This window comes from Toxorhynchites rutilus, chromosome 3 (genome assembly GCF_029784135.1).
Source record: "Toxorhynchites rutilus septentrionalis strain SRP chromosome 3, ASM2978413v1, whole genome shotgun sequence".
Lineage (NCBI taxonomy): Eukaryota > Metazoa > Arthropoda > Insecta > Diptera > Culicidae > Toxorhynchites > Toxorhynchites rutilus.
In genome coordinates this window covers 238,692,344-238,713,836 of record NC_073746.1, presented here as the reverse complement: position 1 = coordinate 238,713,836, position 21,493 = coordinate 238,692,344, and the positions used below count along the sequence as shown (strand labels likewise).

At 38.2% G+C, this 21,493-nt stretch overlaps 1 protein-coding gene across 1 annotated transcript in view; it reads right to left on the bottom strand.

Moving 5' to 3' along the window:
* Positions 1–21,493, bottom strand: part of LOC129775773 (uncharacterized) — a 23,035-nt gene extending 1,542 nt beyond the window's left edge. The window contains exon 1 of the mRNA XM_055780859.1: positions 21,014–21,493. The gene's annotated coding sequence lies outside the window, so the exon portion shown is untranslated. The remainder of the gene's footprint in view (positions 1–21,013) is intronic.

The following is a 21,493-nucleotide window of genomic DNA, read 5'->3' as shown; positions in this document are numbered from 1 at the left end:
TTCACAAATTCAAAAAATCAAAAAAATATAGCGCATTGATCCCGAAACCATGTAATCTATAAAAAAACAAATACAATCAATAATTACGGAAACAAAATCAATTTTTTTTCAAAAGTAATTCATTTTCTAAAAAGACTAGTTCAATGGCCTCAATTTGATATTAGGGATTGTTAACCGGTTTTACCCGTTACCGGTTTAACCGGTAATACCGGACCATTTTTCATTACCGAATTACCGGTAATTTTACAATCAATAACCGGTAGTTTCGGTAATTTTTATGTTTACACGATAAAGGATATTTGTCTTTATTCCGCTTTGCAATATTACACGAGAATCGAATAAAGATCGATAAAACAAAACTGACAATGTTACCCCGATTCTACGATCTCCGAACTCCGCTGCCCGCTCTGAAAACGAAGCACAGGATAAGCTTCAGCGCAAGGTGCTACAATAAGGTGGAACAATATGTCAGAATTGCTGTTCAGTCATTACTTGAGCTTGAATTGACAGCGGCCGAACGTATTCAAACAAACGGCTAGAGTTTTCCGAGGGAGAGGACAACAAATGACCTGCAATAAATGGGCAATAGGGTGCATACCGTTATGTGTTTGCTGCATATAAATGTTGTTTTTTTTTTCGCATCTGTTGGCATCATTGTTGTGATTCGGTGACTGCTGCAAGTCATTGTTTCATTGCTGTTTCACGGGACCAGCCAAAAATGGTTGAATGTAACTATTATACAGGAAAAAGGCATGGGACACTATAGCTGGTTCGGTTGAAGCCGGCCCAGCGTAGGTAACTGTTGGTATGGAGAAAACGCTCTGTAGCATATAAAATAGACCTGGCTGTTTATAAGCAAAAATAGTCGCTGTTATTTTTCATCCCCTCCCGTATATTCCATGCCTCATCTTCATATTGTCGAAAACGAACCACCTCTCAATTCCAGCTCCTTGCTTCAGCGATGAAGAACTGACAGCGATAAAGGAATTGGTTGATGTCCTCGAATTAGTTCTGGTCGCTTTTGAACTGCTATTTCGGAAGAACTGCACCCTTTATGAAGTTGACGTTGGATTGAAATTTATGCCAGAACAGCTGTCGGGCAACCATCAGAAATTGCCCTGATTGAAAGGACTGCAGAAAAACGTTTCGTCTATGCAAATTTATTCGCCAGTATGAATAATCATTCTGCTCGTGGTCGGGACTCAATTAATGAGTACTCCGGCGTCTTCTATCAAAAGTCGGACTACAATGATCAAGCAGGGATTTGAAATCGTTCGTGACTTGACGAAATTTGACGATTATGGTATTGATTCAGTAGCTAGACAACACGAGGGAAAAATCCTCTGGACGTTGCAGAGTCTGCAAAACAGTTCAGGGAAAAGCTTAAACCACGATTCGCAGCAATCAAATATATCAACATCCAGCCCAAGCTCAACGTTTATGACTGGATTGATGAAAACCCTCAGACAAGAGTTTTCGTACTGAGGGCGTCAAAGGCAAATACGTGAAATTCGATGCTCTTCGTACTGTACGCCCAACATCATTGGACTCTGAATGTGCGTTTTCCTCTTCTGGAATGTTCGGTAATGATATCCGATCTGGATTAGAAGACGACATAAATTAACACTATTTGTGTCCTTAAGTATTACTTAACTAAGTGTAACTCAACTAAGCTTTCAAAATGTTTGCGTGTAAACTAATAATTATCAATAAAACCGTACATTTTCTTGAATAGTTTTCGACCCATGCAAAAATTTGTCTTTCATTTGTATGGTCCCTCTTAGAGAGGGGGTGGAGTGTCTAACCACCGTGAAAAGAATTATTTCCTCCTTAAACCTCCATAAACCGAATTAGGTATATGGAGGTTTAAGGAGGAAATAATTCTTTTCACGGTGGTTAGACACTTCACCCCCTCTCTAAGAGGGACCATACAAATGAAAGACAAATTTTTGCATGGGTCGAAAACTATTCAAGAAAATGTACAGAGCATCGAAGACTGCGACATACCAATTATGAGAACACTTGTAATACTAACCTCGAGTCAACCGCGAGTAATCGGTTACATATTACTAACATAGTCTAAGCAAACATTGTCAAAATATTGAACTCCCGGCCCCGTTAGGCTGACGCCATATGAGCCTTAATAAAATATATATTTTGGATAAAAAAAAAAATATTCAAGAAAATACCAAATTAGGCATGCGAAGGTTTTAGGGGACACAAATCGTCTCTACGGCGAATAGACACTCCTCCCGTCTCTCTGAGGGGGGAGGAAGGCTACCATACAAATGAAGCATATATTTCCTCATAATTCAAGAACTAATTAAGCAAGCGGAACTAAAGTTGGCATGTGAAGGTTTTATAGGGAAGAAACATTTCTAAGGTGGTTCGACACTCCTCCCCCCTCTCTAAGGGGGTCTCCCATACAAATGAAACACAAATAGAGGACCAATCAATGAACAGTTCTGCGATTGGACCCATGAACTTGCTCATACTAAAAAAAAACGTGAATGTTTGGAGGTATTGATAACAAAAAACAAATGTTGGGCAAGACGAAGTTTGCCGGGTCAGCTAATAAGATATAAAGGTGGAACATATAATCCGTACCAGTTGCGAATCGTTTTCGGAAAAGTAAAACAAAATTTCTAAAATTGGAGGAATTCGTGAAGCTTACTGATTATATTTTATGTTTGGATTTTAGTATCGCATCAGTTGAAAGATTTTTTTGTGATGACATGATTTGGATAACAGAAAAGTCACGACATAGACGTTATGATTTACAAACAGAACTTTGATCTGGAATGTGACGAATTTTATGATAAAATTTACAAAAAATCATAATCTCCTTCGCAAAGTCTCTTCAGGATTTAAATGTTTCTTCATCATAGAGACCGAAGCAGGTGCATCTAAGAATGTTTGATTGATTGGTTTCATTCCAGGTTTCATTCACTCCGAAAAATTCTTCAAATTTTGTTTGAACAACTTTATTGAGATAAATTTCAAAAACAGCAACAATTTCAAACTCCGTCTACTACTACAGCAACAGTGCACTCGCGTGAACTGGTGTGATTCACTCGAGTGACAGGTGGTAGGAAGGCTGAAGTTGGCATTATTTACTGCCAGGGATCATGTATGACACGTAATGATTCTAAGTTGATGGTTGGCTTTGTTTGAAGATAAAGTTTATCGTCGTGGTGATTTGGCCCTGTTTCATTTTCAGGTAAGTAGCTGCGGTGAGAACTCGAGGAAGAGGGTACTCATTCGCTTCCAGGTGTACAGATCCTAGGATTCTCTTGTTGACATTTGAGTTCTGCCTGCTACTGCCGAGAAGCGAAGTTTAGCCTTCCAGGGGGTTTTAAATTCACTAAGATTTCGATTGCGGCAGTTTGGTCGAAATATAAAAAAAAACGTTGATTATCTTGAAACGTTAATGAAACACATCACTCAACATTTGACTAAGGATTGAATATAATTGGCGCTATTTTTTCGAATTCATTTGGTTTGGGAATTCTCGATAAATAGAACTAGAGTTCACATAGAAGAGTGGTTACTATAGCGCTACCTTTGTAGTTTTCGGAATAATCAAGAAAAAGGAATTCAGTTCTCTGAAAAAGCATGATTTTTTTAATGAAATCTCTTAACTGCAGTTGTGTGAGATGACCAACATCTTAAATATACTATAGGGCTGTTTAGTTAGCATTTATGCTTATGAAAGCTCTGAGCGAAATAGTGCAAAACACTGATGATTGGAATTTTTGGGCGTGAATTGAGAACTTCGCCTGTAGGCATAAAACAGATCCCATTCGTGGTCCTTAGCTTCTTGTCCAGTAACACCTATCCCCACCTCCCCGCGGTGCCGGCTGTGGTTCGAGTAATCATAGTGAAGATCGGGTAACCAATCCGCATGCTGACAGGGAAGGGGGTCTATCCGAACGTCTATTCGCCATGGAGGCGCGGCTCAAAACAGCGTATGTTTCCCATGTCAGAGGCGGCTGATCACTATCCTCGTGCCAGCGGGAACTTTGAATAGAGCTGTACACGATTGTCCTCCGGCGAGACAGAGGGTTGGTGCCATCCGTAAAAAAGAAACGCATAGGACAATTCACAAATAAATTCGAGACAGGACAATCGGACTAGACCCACGCAAAGAACACGGACTAGAGATTGGAAACTCGGAACATGGAACTACAAGTCTCTCAACTTTCTTGCGAGTACCCAAATTCTTTCGGAAATATCGAGAGCCCGCAATTTAAACATCGTAGCGCTGCAGAAGGTGTGCTGGAAAGGTTCGATGGTGCGATTTTTTTTCTGCGGTAACACACACGATCTTCTTTCACAGCCTCCAATACCATTACACCTGGAGATCACCACAATCACCACCCAGCAAACGGAAACACAAATTGACCACATTTAAATCGACGGTCGGTGCTTCTCGGATATCAACGACGTCAGAACCTATCGTGGCGCTAACATCGATTCAGATCACTATTTTGTGATGGTCAAACAACGTTCTAAACTGTCAGTTGTCAATTACATAAGACACTAGAGTTCAACACGGTACCACTCACGACGACTGCAGGAGCCGAACGTTGCTGCAACTTACTCGCAGCGTCTTGAAGCTGCCTTCACGGGGGTATACGAATTGGATGCTGCTCCCCTCAATGAATGCTGGAACACATTGAAAACATCAATTAGCAGCACAGCAAAGACCGTCATCGAGTATGAACAATGGGGACAACGGAACGAATTGTTTGACCGGGTGTGACAAGACTTGGGATAAATTGGTGTCGCCCGGTGTATGAACAGTTCGGCTAAAAAGTTCATATGGTTGACGTCTAGATGGCGCCTCTCACAAAAATCTACTTGACTATCACAAAGCACCATCTTTCAATGGATACGTGTCAAAATTTGACAGTAATCGGTCGATTGGTTCGAGAGTTACAGCATTGAGAGTGAAGCAACTTTTGTTATTTTGAAAAAAATGGAAAAATACGAATTTGGTGTATTGATAAAGCATTGTTTTTTGATGGAAAAATACAGTGCAAACCAAAGCATGGCTTGACAAACGTTATTCGGTCTCTGCTCCAGCTATTGCAACTGTGGAATATTACCGAAATCACCGAAATTTTCGAATTACCGAAACTGAGGTCGATTTTGAGGAAAAACCGAAAGAGTACTATAAAAATGGTATTGAAAAGTTGCAAGATCGCTATAATCGCTGTATCGCCCTCTAAGGCAATTATGTTGAATGATAAAATTGAATTTTGCAAAAACAATAGTTTTACTGTGTTACCTTATAAACTTTTCACCCGTACTGTTATAATTGCAGTTATGGACCGAGTTCATTAGCGAAACGTTGTGAAGAAAATCTAATCGCAATGGAATGCAGAATCATTGAAAGTAAATAAAAAACTTTCATGTCACCGTCGGAGAGGTAGCGGATTTCTACTTGTAAACAATACAAATTGCTCTCGAGTAACGAAACGCTTTGAATAAATTTTCGGTAAAAATATCAAACAGCCAGATGGCGCCACCCAGTCTTCAAATATAACAATGACCCTCTTATCTGGTAAATTTACGTATTAAACAAAATTACTGATGGAGATCCCTGTTCAAGTAATCAGTATCGTCGTCGAATCTGATCGCGGTTGCACAAAACATAGATACAAATTGCTTTAATTTACATTACCCCGCCGAAACTCGATTCTCAGCACACTCCCGCTTAGATCATATGCGCAAATATTGTGGCCATAAAACACGAAAGGTCAACAGCACCGCTATTCTCATCAACCACGCACCACCTGGCATTACCTGTAATGCAGCTTGTGCAATTCAAGGTCGATCATAAAACATCGCTCAGCCGGTCTGGCATGAGAGCCATTTTTCGTTGGATTTGAGCATCCATAAGCATAAGTGTTAACGTACTGCTATAACGTGTTTATTTTGTATGCTACAGAGACATGATGTGTGCGATTAAGGAAAGTGGATGCGCGATGCACTTGAGATGCGTAGCGCACAATCATCACCGTTAATCGGGTAAAGGTATTGCATAATCGACGCAATAATAGTCTAATGTAATGTAAGTCTCCGCTCTTTGGCAGGGTGAGCTCTTACAAAGGTTGAATTCTTTTCATGGATTCATTGATAGGATACAATTTTTTTCCTTCACCATCATGCCTTTATGGTAATCTTGTGAACACATATGGCTATGTTATGGTTAGTTGTTCAAATAGATTTATTGAGGCATCAGCTGCGATTGGGTGTGTAAATTTGCTCAAACGGTGCAACCGAGTAACCAGAGGCAAAATTGAATGAATTTGTTCAAGCGTGCAAAAAATCCCAACGCAATGGCAGTGGACGACCTTCAAGTAATATCACTCTTCGTGTGCCGTACAAGTGGTTAATTTTTTACACCAATCTATGTTAGACGGGATTGCATGGCGTTGAGAGAAAAGCGAGACCTTGGGGTGTATAATATGCTGCTTCGGGGTAAATGGTTGTACAAATGGCGTATTTTATTCCTATCGCTGTCACGCATAAGTAGTGTTGATTTGTTTCAGCTTCCTCCGTGAATTTAAACGTTCTACGCTCAACAATAATGTTGAAAATAATTGAATAACTCATAATACAATTTATTTTAATAATTGAATTACTCATAACTTTTTGCCAAATACGAGGGTCGTTCAAAAAATAAGTTTCAGTGCATCAGAAATCGCGGAAAAATAAAGTTAGAACAAAAAACAAGGTGACTTTCGTAATTTCGTTTTATTTTCTATTTTTCTACATAATCTCCGTAACGTTCGAGGCATTTTTCATAGCGTGGTACGAGTTTTTCTATTCCGAGCAAGTTTACGTTTTAATCGCGGTTCTTAATCGGTCCAAAACTTCACAATAGTGTACGGTGATGAAACAGGCGTTCTTCGGTCAACGATTCGATAACACTGAAGAAATTCGTGAAGCAGTTACATCGTACTTCAAAAAGTTGGACGCTACGCACTTCGCGCTCGGAATAGAAAAACTCGTGCTATGCTATGTAAAATGCCTCAAACGTTACGGCGATTATGTAGAAAAATAGAAAATAAAACGTAGATTACGAAAATCACCTTGTTTTTTGTCCTAACTTTATTTTTCCGCGATTTCTGAGGCACTGAAACTTATTTTTTGAACGACCCTCGTATCATGTCTTATTACAGCCATTCCATGCCAAATCGATATAGTGGTTCTAAGATTTTCGTCAAAAGTGGTAGTTTTGTTCTTTATCGCAAATCATTAAACTCGTATTTTTTTTTTTTTTTTGTTAGGGTGACCATTTCCATTATTCCGCATTTTTGCCAAAAATGACATTTATCAAAAATTAACTAGGCTGACTAGTAGACGTCAATTTGATATGTCGATCATCTGAATCGGTCCAGTAGTTCAAAAGTAATGAATTTTTGAAAAACGTCATTTTTGGGAAAAAAGGGAAAATGATTTTTTGGGTAACTTTGAAAAATCATAACTCAAAAACGAAAGAAAGACCTCCCTGGTTTCGACATATGTTATGTGAAAGATCCTCAGCTTTCCATAAAAAATGTAAAAAGATATAGCGCCCTTGGTCCCGAGACCATGAAAACTATAAAAAACAAATACAATCAATAATGACAAAATCAAAACCTGAAATTTTTGCAAGCGTAGTATTTTTCCAAAGAATGAATAGCTAATTAGCTTTAATTTGATATGTCGACCGTCTAAATTGGTTCAGTAGTTCACACGTTATGAATTTCACAAAAATTTTATTTTTGGGAAAAAGGGGAAAAAGCTGATATTTCGGATCACTCTAAAATGAAAATGGGCACCCTATCAAAAAAATATTAAAGAATGTGGGTCTAACAGTTTGCGATAAAGAACGAAACTACCACTTTTTACGAGAATCTGAGAACTACTATATCGGTTTGACATGGAATGGCTGATTATAAAGAAAATGAACCGTTAAGAATATGGTTACGTAAATATCGTCGAAAAAGTTTTTTGGATTTGGATATTTTGGAGTTTGGGGATGACATTATTGTTTATTATTGAGAAGGAGGTCCAATCCTCGAACGTTTTTCTACATTTCAAAAACGATTATCCCATTAGAAAACTCTTGCCTTAGATAAAGAATCATAATCGTACACATCTTCCATCAACTACAAAGTTCCAGATTCACTTTTACGTCAGTTCAAAGTAAAGGTTTTAACATCAAACAAAAACGTTTATCCGAAAAGCCCTCATATGTCTATTATCTCCGAGAGGTCTGAGAAAGTTATTCACAAAGGAGTCATATGCATTATTTTTGTGTTAAAATCGCATTATAGTAGAACTTTCTCAACGAGACTTTCTCGACAACATTTTTCATAAGAATAAAACTGATTTTGTGACCATGTATAAAGTTATTTTGCACTTGTAATGTGATACCCCTTCCGTTCCGCATTCCAGCATTCCGTTTCATATTACTACTAAAGTGTCAAATGGACCTTTTCCATGGCATGTGAAAGAAAAGTTTCAAAAGAAAACTTTCATGAAAAAATATTCAATGCAATATAGCGCCCTCTATCTCTCTACCATATAAATTATAAAAAACAAATACAATAAATAGTTACGAAAATTGGAATATTAGAATAAGTTGAAACGTAAATATCAGAGCTTGGAAATATTGAGCTTGTTTAGCAACATTGAAAATATATTTTTATCAGTGTAACGCGTTTATTTTGCTTGTCGATGCTACTGTCATTCATTCGACGGCAAACAAATTTACAACTGTGTTCATTCATATTCATTCTGCGCTCTTTGAGCTTTCCTTAAAGCTCGAGTCATGACAATTCATTCACATTTATTCATTGCCATTGAATTGTCAGGAATGTTGTGACTGTTCATTTTCAATATCCCGATATGTGTGTGATTTTCTCATTGAGTCAGTGCCTTGCTTATTCAGTTGTTTTTGAAGTTACTCCGAAAGGGCAATGCAAATCGGTGGCGCAAGCGGAAATGCCAACAAAAGAGCAAGATCTGCATGCACACTCACAGCTAAGGATTGCTTAGGCTTGGACGGCGAGGGGGCATTCTGCAGAATGCGATCCAAGCAGCGAATGCAAACTATGTCAGCCAAAGCTGGATATTGGCAATTTCATCCGCTAATACTATAGCATAGTTTGATCCGTTTGCAAAAGGAAGCTCGAAATATTCCCATTGCGGTCGTGTCTTGGACACCACCATTTTATGTTCGTGTGTTCAGAATTAAAAAAAAGTTAAATGTTTGAAATTTGAGTCTAGACGGTTTTTTTACATCGGAATTCTTCTTTTGAAGCATTTCTGACAAGTGGATTTGGAACTGCATATTCACTATGTAAAATGAAAGCAATTTAACTGAGACGGAAACCTTGCATGCTTGAACAATTTAATTTATTGTCACTGTTATGAGCATTCTGTACTTTCTCATCTTCCTCAACGAATTTCTCCGTTTCGTCAGTGTCCGAGAACGATGCTGATAGTGAATGAACTGGTATGTTAATGTCAATGAATGACAAAACTAGGGATATTTTGTTTTGCTCACATTCCGTGAACGCAGAACAGAACGAAAAACAGAATGAAAATAAACTGGATGAATCAACTGTGATTGGCTTGCTGTGATTGTGAGGTTTGGCGTTGGTTCATTCTCGATATCCCGAATGCAATGGTATAATGATCGAATGCGGCCGGAAATTCAGCTGAAAAGATTGATGTGATACAGATATTTCCAAGCACTGGTAAATACACTATAGATATACGAATAGATTTAAGAATTGAGTGTTCATCAACATTGTTACAATTTTCTTATATCCCATCCTTCTCCTAAAAATAACTCGAGTAAACCGCGAGTAATCGGTTTTCCACCTTATTAACCATAGAGGTAAGAAAATAGTTCAAATATATAGTTTTAAAATTATATTTAAGAATTCGGCTCCTTTAAACTTAAGTAACTGAGCCTGTAAAAATAAACGAATTAATAAAAAAAATAGTTACGAAGACAAAATTCAACCGTGTAATATTTTTTAAAATAAAACTACCAATTCGCTTTGAATTGATATGTCGATAATCTGAATCGATCGAGTAGTTTAAAAATTATGAATTTAAAAAAAAAGTCATTTTTGGAAAAAGAGAGAAAACAGTTTTTTCGGACCACCATAAAATGGAACCACCGTAATGAAAAATTAAAAAAAATACGGGTATAATATGTATTTTGCGATAAGCGACATATGGCATATGTAATATGTTTTTTGCGACAAAACTACCAATTTTCAGGAACATCTAGGAGCCACAATATCGGTTTGGTATGGAATGGCTGTATGACAGAACCGGTTTAAGGTACGTTAGTTTCTTTTCGATTACCTCTTGTGTGCATCGATAGATTTTGCCGAAACTTGGTGGGCAGCGCGTTAGATCGTAAGAAGATATGAAACAAATTCTTGAGAAATTGTTTGCGGTCGAAGGGAAAAAATCTTTTGGTATGGCATCCATAAGTTGTTCGAATGATTGGAAAAATATATGAGCCCTAATATTTTAGGGGGTTGGGTCCTGGACACGACCAATCTGTTGGCGTGAGACTACAAAGTTCTGGACGAGTGGTGTTTCACTGTTTCGCTGAGGGAAACGAGCTTGAACTCGAAAATCCACAGCGGAAACTCCTTTAAAAATTGTTCTGAAAAAAGCTTGAGCTTGGGTAAACTTGACAAAGAATACGTCGAATGGCGCTTGGGAGTAGCAAACCATTCTCATTGTGCAAGTTCCAGTGATTCGAACTTTAAATGCGTCCTCAGAGTTACCGAAAGAAAGGAAGGAATAATTAGTATGATATTTTAAGCCAGGAGGGGTTGCCTTTATAGCGTGCTTCCCTTGCGATTATCACTATCATTCTCGTGTTAATTAAGAGAGGTAAGAATCAGGATTCACTGAGGTGAGTGATGAGTTTATGTAAACGCAAACTATCGACCACTCGACGAAACTAAAATCCAAAAATATAATGTGTAACAACACGCAGCAGAGATTATATAGCCAACCTTAGAAGGAAAATCTGTACTTACGATCTATTCTTTATCGCATTTCTATTATTTATCGCACCTTTTTTATCAACATTCAATCGCGACGGTAGAGTGGTAACCGTGGTAACTGTAGAGCACCCGTGGCCGAGTGGTTAGCGTCTCACATTATCATGCCGGGTGTTCGGGTTCGATTCCCGTTCTGGCCGGGGGATTTTTTCGTCAAAGAAATTTCCTTCGACTTGCACTGTGATCACGCGTATTCTAGAGCTTGCCCCTCGGAATACATTCAAGGCGTGTTATTTGGCTTAGAAAATCTCAACTAAGTATTAATAAATGACGCTAGTTAATGCATACGTTGAGACGGCAAAAGTTCCACAGGGAACGTTAATGCCATTCAAGAAGAAGAAGAGTGGTAACCGATATATATCCTCGAAAACCAAATTGGACCGCCGATATATTCCATTATTAAATGCGCATAGACTTTATTCAACCCCAATCGCGGTTACGGAGGGTTATATTTTGGAAATCTTAGAAAGTAATCGAGAGAACACCTCTAAAATTAATCGACTCGGCAATATATTTAGTTTTTCATCGCGCGCCATCTGTATCAAACTTCAATCACGACGTCGGAAAGTTTTCTTTTGGAAACTCTAAAATCAATCGACCCGGCGATATATTCCGTTATTTATCGCACACTTTCTGTATCGAATTTCAATCGCTACGGCAGAGATTTAACTTACTTTACGTAAGATCCATGGAGAACAGTTATTACAACCACCCTATTCAGGGACTTTTTTGCAACCTTTGCTTTGATTCTCAATGGTTTCAAGTTATTTTCGCGACAACAGAGATCCGTCATTCGTAGGATTAATTTTTGAAAAATAGTTCTGAAAAGAATTTATAATTTACTAATTCATGAAATGACACTTTGTTTCATAAGCGAATCACAAACACATCATTGTGCTTTGTTTCACGTCGTCACAGAAATACAACACTTTTTTTGCTGCTGCTGCTGCTGCTGCTGATTCTGTTGCTAATCAGAGATTGCTTCTGCTTCAACTAATTCGGTGGTAACTGCTTCACGGTTCGAAAAAGACACATTCACTTCGATTAATCGTTTCTTTTATAGAGGAAAGTTGAAGGGTTCAATGGGATTGAGTCCACGATCGTTCGCTTAGTAAGCGGACACGTAACTATTTTAGCTATGGATACCCCATATTTTGGCTATTGAACCACTGAGAGGTGGGGCTAACGATGCAGTTTTCGCCTTTCTTCAAGGAATGAACGGTGCGTGTAATGCAAAAATACACAAGCGCTTTCCGACAGACTGCATAAAACCGACGCTTTATATAATTTCATCAAGCCTTGAAAAGTTGACATCGGGTGGGGACTAGATTTCAATAATCCTCTCTCAACCGTCTTCGTTTATATATGATAGTGTTTGTTCTTTGTATATGCATCTCGAGCGACAGATTTACGTGCGACTAATTTGCAGTTACTCCATATTGAAGGTACGTGTAGGTAAGTAAACAATTGACAAGAACAAACATTATGGAAAATGGGAATGTTTCTAATTTCCATACAATTAAGCCATTTCCAGGCTAGTGGATTGTAATGTAGAGTTTAATATATTTTATTCTAAAATTTTATTTATGATTCGATTGGTATGCAAATCATCAAAATCCGCTCGCAGTAAAAATAGTTATTAACTTTGAATTAATTTCATAAATATATAACCTGCAGCCTTACAGAAAGGCGTAGCCCTATGTTCAAACTATTATGTGAACAATGGAAATGATGCGTGACTACTAATGTAAAGTAAACATACTTTGAATAAATATTCTTCCGAAGTTAATACGTCTTTGAAGACATCTGTTGATATAAAATAATGGGTAAATATTCAGATGAAGCTGTGCCAATGAGTGACAGTAATATTTTTTTTCGATGTTTGGTGATTCAACCAACAATTCAACCCTTCTACATGACTAACGCTTCAAAAAGTGTCGTCTTCTAACCGAAAGTCAACTGATTCGTACCGCACCAATCCGGCTTCCCACTCAATATTGCCTCAGTAGACTCCTGGCTTGAGTAGATATACAACTGAACCTAACCGATATGGCAATAATACTCATGTTTTCTGGTTGCAAACACGCATATGAAAACATTCTTACATGCTCTACTATTAGATAATTTCAAACTAACAGAAAATCGTTGTAATCGGACAACGGAGTACATTTCCGGCTATTTTCTGAGTGATGATTGTACTTATGACGAGCTATGCTTTTCCATATACAGATATATAAAACCAGACGCTAGCTCGGGAACTTTTCTTGCAGGTCGAAGACAGTAAACAAATCCCTAAGAAGACAATTTAGTGACTTGGTCACATTGATAGTTTTAGATGTCATATGGCGGTTTCATTATAAAGTTCGACATTATTAGCATAACTTTTAGAAAAAAATAATTATTAGTGTCACTTAAAAATTGTATTGCAACGAAAATATTGTGATTGACACGAGAAAATGTTCGTGCAATGATTTATTGTGACCTTCGACAAGAAATATTGAAACAGCAAAACAGTTATTAACTTACTCTTAGCATTGAAACTTCATCCTCCATCCTCATCTGTTGAGGGCCGCTATGACGAATTTGATTGCTGATTTTAATTCGGTAATAATTTGCTCAGTTACGAGAGCCGCGAAGGTAATCAAAAATCAGTTGTTGTGTCGGAAATTCCGATGCTGAGTGGAATCTTAAATCGCACGACGATCTTTATGTGGCGTATTGTGTGATTGGGGCAACCTCAGGCATTAGTTCCACCAGCATATATAAAATATTGCATCCTAATTTAGCCATGGAAAAGATTTGTTCTCATTGAATACCAAATATCCTAACGAAATCTCGATCGGTGCAAATGATTGATATTTAAAAGCGGTACTTAGTAAGATGTTTACAGAACCGAGATAGCTTATGAATTATGGAATTATGAGCCAGAAGAAGTCGACCGTATGGCCAAAAACCCAATGTTTTTCGTGACAACAACCGTTCTTGGGAGACCTTCGCGACCGATGAGCCATAATATTCAGTTGACTAATAATAATACAAATCGTTCTGGAACAACATATCGGAAAAGATCATTGTCAAACAGATCAAACTTTCTAACGGAACCAACATCATCCATGCCGGGTTGCATGAACATTTCGTGCCATAAGGAATAAATCAAAGTTTGATCGATTATTGTCTACTGTTAGTCTCTTCCGATCTTCATCCTCGATACTTCTATGGATTTTCATCTTGCTCAATGACTATTCTGTATGGTTAACAGACAGAGCGACAATTGTAAACTTAGCCCTTTATGGAAGCACTTATAATTTTTTGTTTTTGCGAGATGCGAGATGAAATGTATATTGCAACATTTCATCTATCATGTATATTAGTGGTCCCTCAAGAAGGTATGCCAATCATAAAGAAACATTGTGGTACCAAATGAGGGCTCTGTTCCAGCAAAAAATGTCGTTCTCGACACACTAACTCAGAGTAGTAATGAACATTTCACAATGTATTGATTCTCAATTGCCTCTCTTTCGTGTTTAACTTCGACCCCTGGAATGGATCAAATTCAACTTATTGATTAAATTTTTACGATTGTACCACGACGTTTGAGATGTTAAACAAATATGCTTCCTTATGTAACCAATTGCCGGAATTACACATTTTCTCGTTTCCAGGGCTTAGAATTGAACATATAATCATATTTAAACCCAACAAGCCACTCTGCGACCACAATTCATAAAGGCCAACTGAAATTCAACCGATAGATACTGGAGAAAATGATTATTCAATTGTTGGGCAAAAAGGATGGAATGTACAATTTGCTTTCAGATACGCAGTTTAGGCTCAAAAAGGTAAGGGAATGATTTTTGTCTAACGTTGATTTCGCTTCAAATTCAAACATCATTTGCTCGAAAATAACAAATTGCATCGGTAAAAGTAAGTTTATGATTGTGAACTTTCGTCAACTTACTTAGATTTTTTTATATTACCTTGCTATCATGATTTTTGCCCATGGATATTCGGCAACATCCCGACTAAACACAGTATAGACCTTCCACAAGGTTCATGTTTGAGCTTAAATATTACCTTACATATTATTTTTATGTCAAAGACACTTGCACTTCATGATAACTGGTATATGATGAAGTGTTTTCCATCAGGTAAACTTCCGTTACCGACCCGCAAAGGCACTGAAGGGTGTTATCTTCCTCTCCTAGACCGAATGTCCGCACCATGGATTTAAGACTACCCATGAAATGCAGTGCAACACTTGCGCAATCCTTCATACACACTTTCATCCGCTCTTCTTCAAATTCTGATCGTTTTTGAAGACATTCCCTGTTTTCCGGAGCTTGCCTTTCATAATCGCTGAGTATTTTTCTGTTGGGCAATGTTCTGGCGAGTTTGGCGGATTTGCTCCCTTCGACACAAAAACAACATCGTTGGCTTCGTATCACTCCATCACCGGTTTCGCGTAATGGCACGATGCCAGATCCGTCCAAAACGTAGTGTCACCTTCGTGGGACCGGAGGAAGTGCAGCAGGCGCTTCTGGAGGCGTTCTGTTTTATATATTTAGCCGTTGATGATGCTGGTCGTTATGTATGGTATAGGAATTTGCCGCACACATAGAATGCCAGCCACACCAGGTACTTCTTGGCAAATTTGTCGACCTCCTTCTTCTGAAACTTCTCCGGAACATTCTGGCGGGACTTGCCGACGAAAAACTGCAGGCCAGGGATGGTCGGGAATGGTCGACCGTCGTGTTTTCACCGGTATTTCATGATCCATCTGTGGGACTGGTTTGAATTTTCCACAACCGCGTCCATAATTTTTGCCGAAGCACTTCTTGCTTGGAATCCATCTCGTTAACCACTTGACAGATTGTGACTAAATTTTTCACTCACACATTGCACTATAAACTAGTGTTACTCAAAATTTCATCAATTTTTACCTATGCAATAAACTAGACGTTGTTATTGGTGATTGCCAATATTCTCTTTTTGCTCCTACGTCCGGCATACCACAAGGTAGCCATCTGGGTAGGTTAATTTCTCTGATCTACTTCAATGACCACGACTATCATATGCTGATGATTTGAAAATATCTCTTCGGGTTTGCTCAATTGAAACTGACATTTCCTTCAACGACAGCTGGATATGGTGTGTTCTCAACCGAATGGATGTAAGCCCAGCTAAATGTTCTGTTATCTCGTTTGCGCGCACGAGATAGAACATATTGTACAAATAAGTCTTGTTCGACACGGTAATTGAGCGCATTAGCAAAGTCAAGGACGTGGACGTTCATGGTCAATAAAGCGTTCAGAACTCTGGGGTTAATCATCAGGATTGCCAAAAAAATTGTAATGGGTTGTATTTAGGACACGACCGCAGTTTTCGACGTAGAACTGCGGAATTTTATTATTCAATCACTTCGGATGTTATTTTAGAATGCATCGAAATTTTTGTAATATATTTTTAGCTATTTAATTTTTTATTACTATAGTAGACTCGAAAGAGTCGAGTAGAGTCGAAAGCTATCTGCACTTCTCGTTTATATGGTTCAACTCGCAAGAGACTTTCTTCTCCTCACTCAGATATCGATCACAAACTATGAACCCTTTTGCTCCTATATTCCGCTTGAGATGTTATCGAACCCCACAACATGCAACAGTAAGGTTACTGTGCTGGAATTTGAAAACATACTTTCATGAAATATACGTTTATCTGAATAAATGTAGTGCATATCTATATTCCAAAATTCTGGATACTCTTCCATATCCGCACTAGTACAAACATTCTCGTATACTGCTCTTCTTTGTCGTAGCACACCTCGATACAGAGGGCTTCCTCTCCTTGTATCGAGCTGTGGGTGTATGTGTGTGAGTGAATCATTAGGCATGAATGATATCCGCTCGTTGTGTTATGCTAGCTCACTCGCATCTGTGTTTTCATTCTATTCTATTTTTGGTTTCCGCCTCTAAGCCCTGAGAAGGGCCCTTGTGGAAAGAAACTCTATTCCATACTCCTCCTTCACACGTCAAGAAAACAATCCTCTCCCGCTCGACGCTCTGCGGTAACCATGTTGCTTCGATGACCACCAAACGAGAAGTGGTGTGGCTTCAAATCGCGGATGGCTCATTTAAACCAAGTATGCTGAAAACGGGCAAAAACGAATGTCAGTTGCTCGTTATTGACAGCTCTGTTCGGGAATGCACACAAATCGGCAGAACAAATGTATGGGAAAATTAGAATGCTTCCAGATTTCATTAATTTAATCTGTTTAGGCATTAGTGGATTGTACTGTATAGTATATCAAATGAATCTTAGAGAATTTCCGATTCCATTGGCGTGCAAAGTATCAGAATTTATTCGCTGTGAAAATAGTTATTAACGTTAACTTTATTTCACAAAAACGTGACCTGTTTTCTGATTTGGCACCCTTCCTGAAAGGCGTAGCTCTCTATTGCTCTCTAACTCATTCTATATTAGAGTACGGTTCAGCAGTTTGGACTCTTCATTATTACAACGGCGTCGAAAGAATTGAATCAGTTCAACGACGGTTGGTGAGATACCCACTTCGCAGTTTGCAGTGGATAGACCCCTTATGATTACCGAGTTACGAGAGTCGTTGTCAGCTGATCGACTTGGAATCTTTGTCGGTCCGTAGGATGGAAAACATCAACATCAACGATTGACGGCTACCCTATCGAGACGGCAAATTGTATCATTCGCGTTGATGGCTTTGAGCTTCGGTTTACGAGTTAGGGGCTGTCCATATACCTCGTGGACATCTTTAGGGGGGTAGGGGTCGCGAAAATGTCCACGGTTGTCCACGGTGGGGGAGGAGGTGGTTTAGATAATATCCAAGTGGACACGATCAATATTTTTTAATGATGCGCTGTATTTTCAAGAATTATTGAACTTTCCGCCCACTCTTAGTATTTTGTGTTTATGAAAAAAAAGGTTGAGCAGCTTGAGTGCGTCAAACATCCACATTTCATATTTTTCATATGACTGAACTTCTTCCCTGGAGTGTGTATTCTGAAATTCATCCATATAAACTGAGAGCGATCGATTTATTTCAATTGATAGGAGAGAATCACGCATTCCACTAGGACGAATACACAATCGAAGATGCATCGATTTTTAAAAATTGTCAAATCAGTTTTTTGGTGTTTTATTGTATAGCTGATTTTTCTGATTTTTCAAGTAATTTCAAAAATTATTTAAAAATTTAGACTTTACACTCTGTACCTATTTTTTTTGTCGAATGTTTTGAAAGCACGACATTCGTTTTTTAGGTGCGAGTTTCGATTCAGCTTCCGCTCCTTCGCTTCTATTTATTGAGGTTTACGAAAATGGAAGACGTACAACACATTCTTTGATGCATGGGCCATACCTCTGGAGATGTGTTCCTAACAGCGACGCTCTTTTTTTAATTGAGTAATTTTTGCAATACAGATTCACTGCAGATACCTAAAACAACCGTTCATTAGCACCTGGTGATGAATGGTTTCGTAAAACGCTGCAATGGATGGGATACATATTATTAGATCAAAAACATTTGATTGAATGCATCTCCATTTGTGAATCACTACATCAACACAACTAAAACACGTATCGTGCTTTGCTCCGAAAAAATCATGCACTGTGTCTGATAGGATTGGAAAAAACCTGTATAACGAGCTTCTACTCTCCCAGATGGAATCCCCTATCTCACACCCATGCTCGGAAAATGCCAATATCTCAATTGTTGGTTGGCTTAAAAAACTATTGAAGTGCCTAAATCTCAGCTTTCACTGGAGTTAGAAAACTGTCCAAGTGCCTACATGGCACATGAATACTTCTGAGGCGAGTTTAAGGCCAGAATTATCCAATATGATGGGGGTCGAATTCCCCCAGGACAATGTCAAATCTAATGTTTTGTAGTTCCAGATATTCCTTCCTTTGATTATCACTTGTTCAGTACTTTGTTAGAACTGTGACTAACCAGACAGCATAAAAAACAAAACGGTGCATATATAATCGAAGAAATTCATATCTATGAAAATGATGCTTTTCATTTTTTCATAAAATCGGCCGGAGTTTTCAGGACAACCAAATATTTCCCACGATTAACGAAGCTGTACAGAAAATATTGGTTAATGAAATTATCAATCACGATGATACTGCAGGTATTTAGTTCTAACTGGGTTCATTGTAGCCGCCATGCACTGCCCAACCAAGTTTTGTGTGTGCTTAGAAGAGAAAATATTCTACATTAATACACTAATCTTGCTGGCTTTGATGAATCTGCGGATCTGCTAAGTGAACCACGTCAGAAATCAGGCACTGACTAACATCTATGAGTTTGAGCGGCAATTCGTCCGCAAAGCAAATTGAAAACTCAAAGAACTCTGCAAACTTGCGTCGGCTTTTAATAAAAATATGTGAGATTAGATTCATGAGTAATATATTCATATAGACTACAGCAGACAGAAAAAAACTGAAAAGCTTCCCGCACTCGGCAAAAAATTAAAAAAAAATTAGAACAAACCATTTAATAGTAATAGGTAACATTTTTACCAATAGAAAATATGGAATAGAACATAGAAAATTCAATTATTCTCTCTAAAAAATGGAGGGATGTCCACGTGGACAAGATGGGGAGGGGTATCAGGAATGTCCACGCTTGTCCACGGAGGAGGAGGGGGTGTCTAAAATCGTGGTTTTTCTGTCCACGTGGTATGTGTACAGCCCCTTATTGGATTGGTGGATTGCACACACTTAAAAAATATGAAGGAAAATTGACTTCTCCGTATCAAATTAGTATCAGTAAAGTGAATGAAAAACACTTTTTCCGGTGGTGAAAAAAAACAAACAAACATTGTGTTTGAATATAATTTTATAGTCCAGTAGTAAGTTTCAGTGGGGCTATAGGAAAATTGATAGAAAATAGGTTAAATTGGGATTAGGACAACGAGAATGCAGAATCACATAATCACAGATGTAACCCACCTCTAGTTTTTTACAATAAGAATCAGTAAGCCGCATTACAACACGACTAGTACAGGCAAACATGTTTTGGTGCGGTCCTATTCGCGTGATTGCTCTTTTGTGCGACTCTTTTTGTACGGAATTATTACGACATCGGGTCTTGAATCACACAAACTAATCGCACAAATAATAATATCGCACCTAAATAGTCACACAAATGAGAAATCGCACTAAAAACAAACGCACAAAAACAGGTTTTCCTGTATATAGACTAGCATCACGCACCACAACAATGATGCTGGATATATGTCTCAATAATAATAGCCAATCACTGTTTCAATCGATAAATTAATGTATCCGTTTGAGTCCGTTCTGAATTTACAAAACCAATCAATAACAACGATCAAATGGAAACTACATACATGATTATACCCATCACATTTCGCACTATCACTTTTTCTCGTCTCAATAGAATGATTATGCTCCTTCTTTTGATAAACATCCTCTGTAGGTTAACAGTTCAATTCGATCCGCCAGTTCGAGCCAGTTGTTGACACGCTCACACGTTTCAGGGTTGGCTATATTTGACTTGCAAATTAACAGTATCAGAATGTCGTAAAATGTATATAGAAAGAAATTCGCAGCAGCTTATATTATTTTCCGATTAACTGTTTTAAGAACATCGGTTAGTTTGACTTAAGAAACATTCTAACCTGACTATGCATAATTTTTTTCATACTACTTTCATACTAAAAATTGTTGATAATATACTTCGGTTTGTGAAGTAATTTTGTTATATATCAAACTGAAACTCGAGGAAGAGTTTGCTCAGAAGAAATTCATACGCTAAGGCGGTTTACCCAACAAAATACGTTACGAAACTAGAAACTAGTACAAAAATGGAAGCCAGAACGAATTAAAACAAGATAGTTCCGACCCAATTTACATACCTTATAACTGGTTCAAACGTTGCAGTTCCTATAAAAGTAGTTCATATACACATGTTATGATGGTATCGTTTCTTATAATCCGCCAACGGAAAGATACCGCATCACAAAATCCCCGGCTAGTATATCGAATTAATTCGAACAAAGGGAGCGCCGTTGCACAATATCACGACTTTTTGATTATTAATGAACAAGAAAATTGGCCGACAACTCGATTGCCGTGAAATCTTCACCAGCCTTCATATGGCATTGTCTAATGCACTGCACAGAGGGAGCGAATTTTCAACGACAATTCATTCGACCTCGTAAAACACTAAATTTGAACGTCACACTCGCAGTTCTTTCGCAGCTCACTAAAATACTGATCAAATTGCACGTTCTTTTAATCGTTTCTCGCGTTTCTTGCGACTGTCGCGATCTATCTGTCGATCCCGCCCGTTTAAGACTGAACTGATCCGTGCCACTGCACCACAGGTGTTGTGC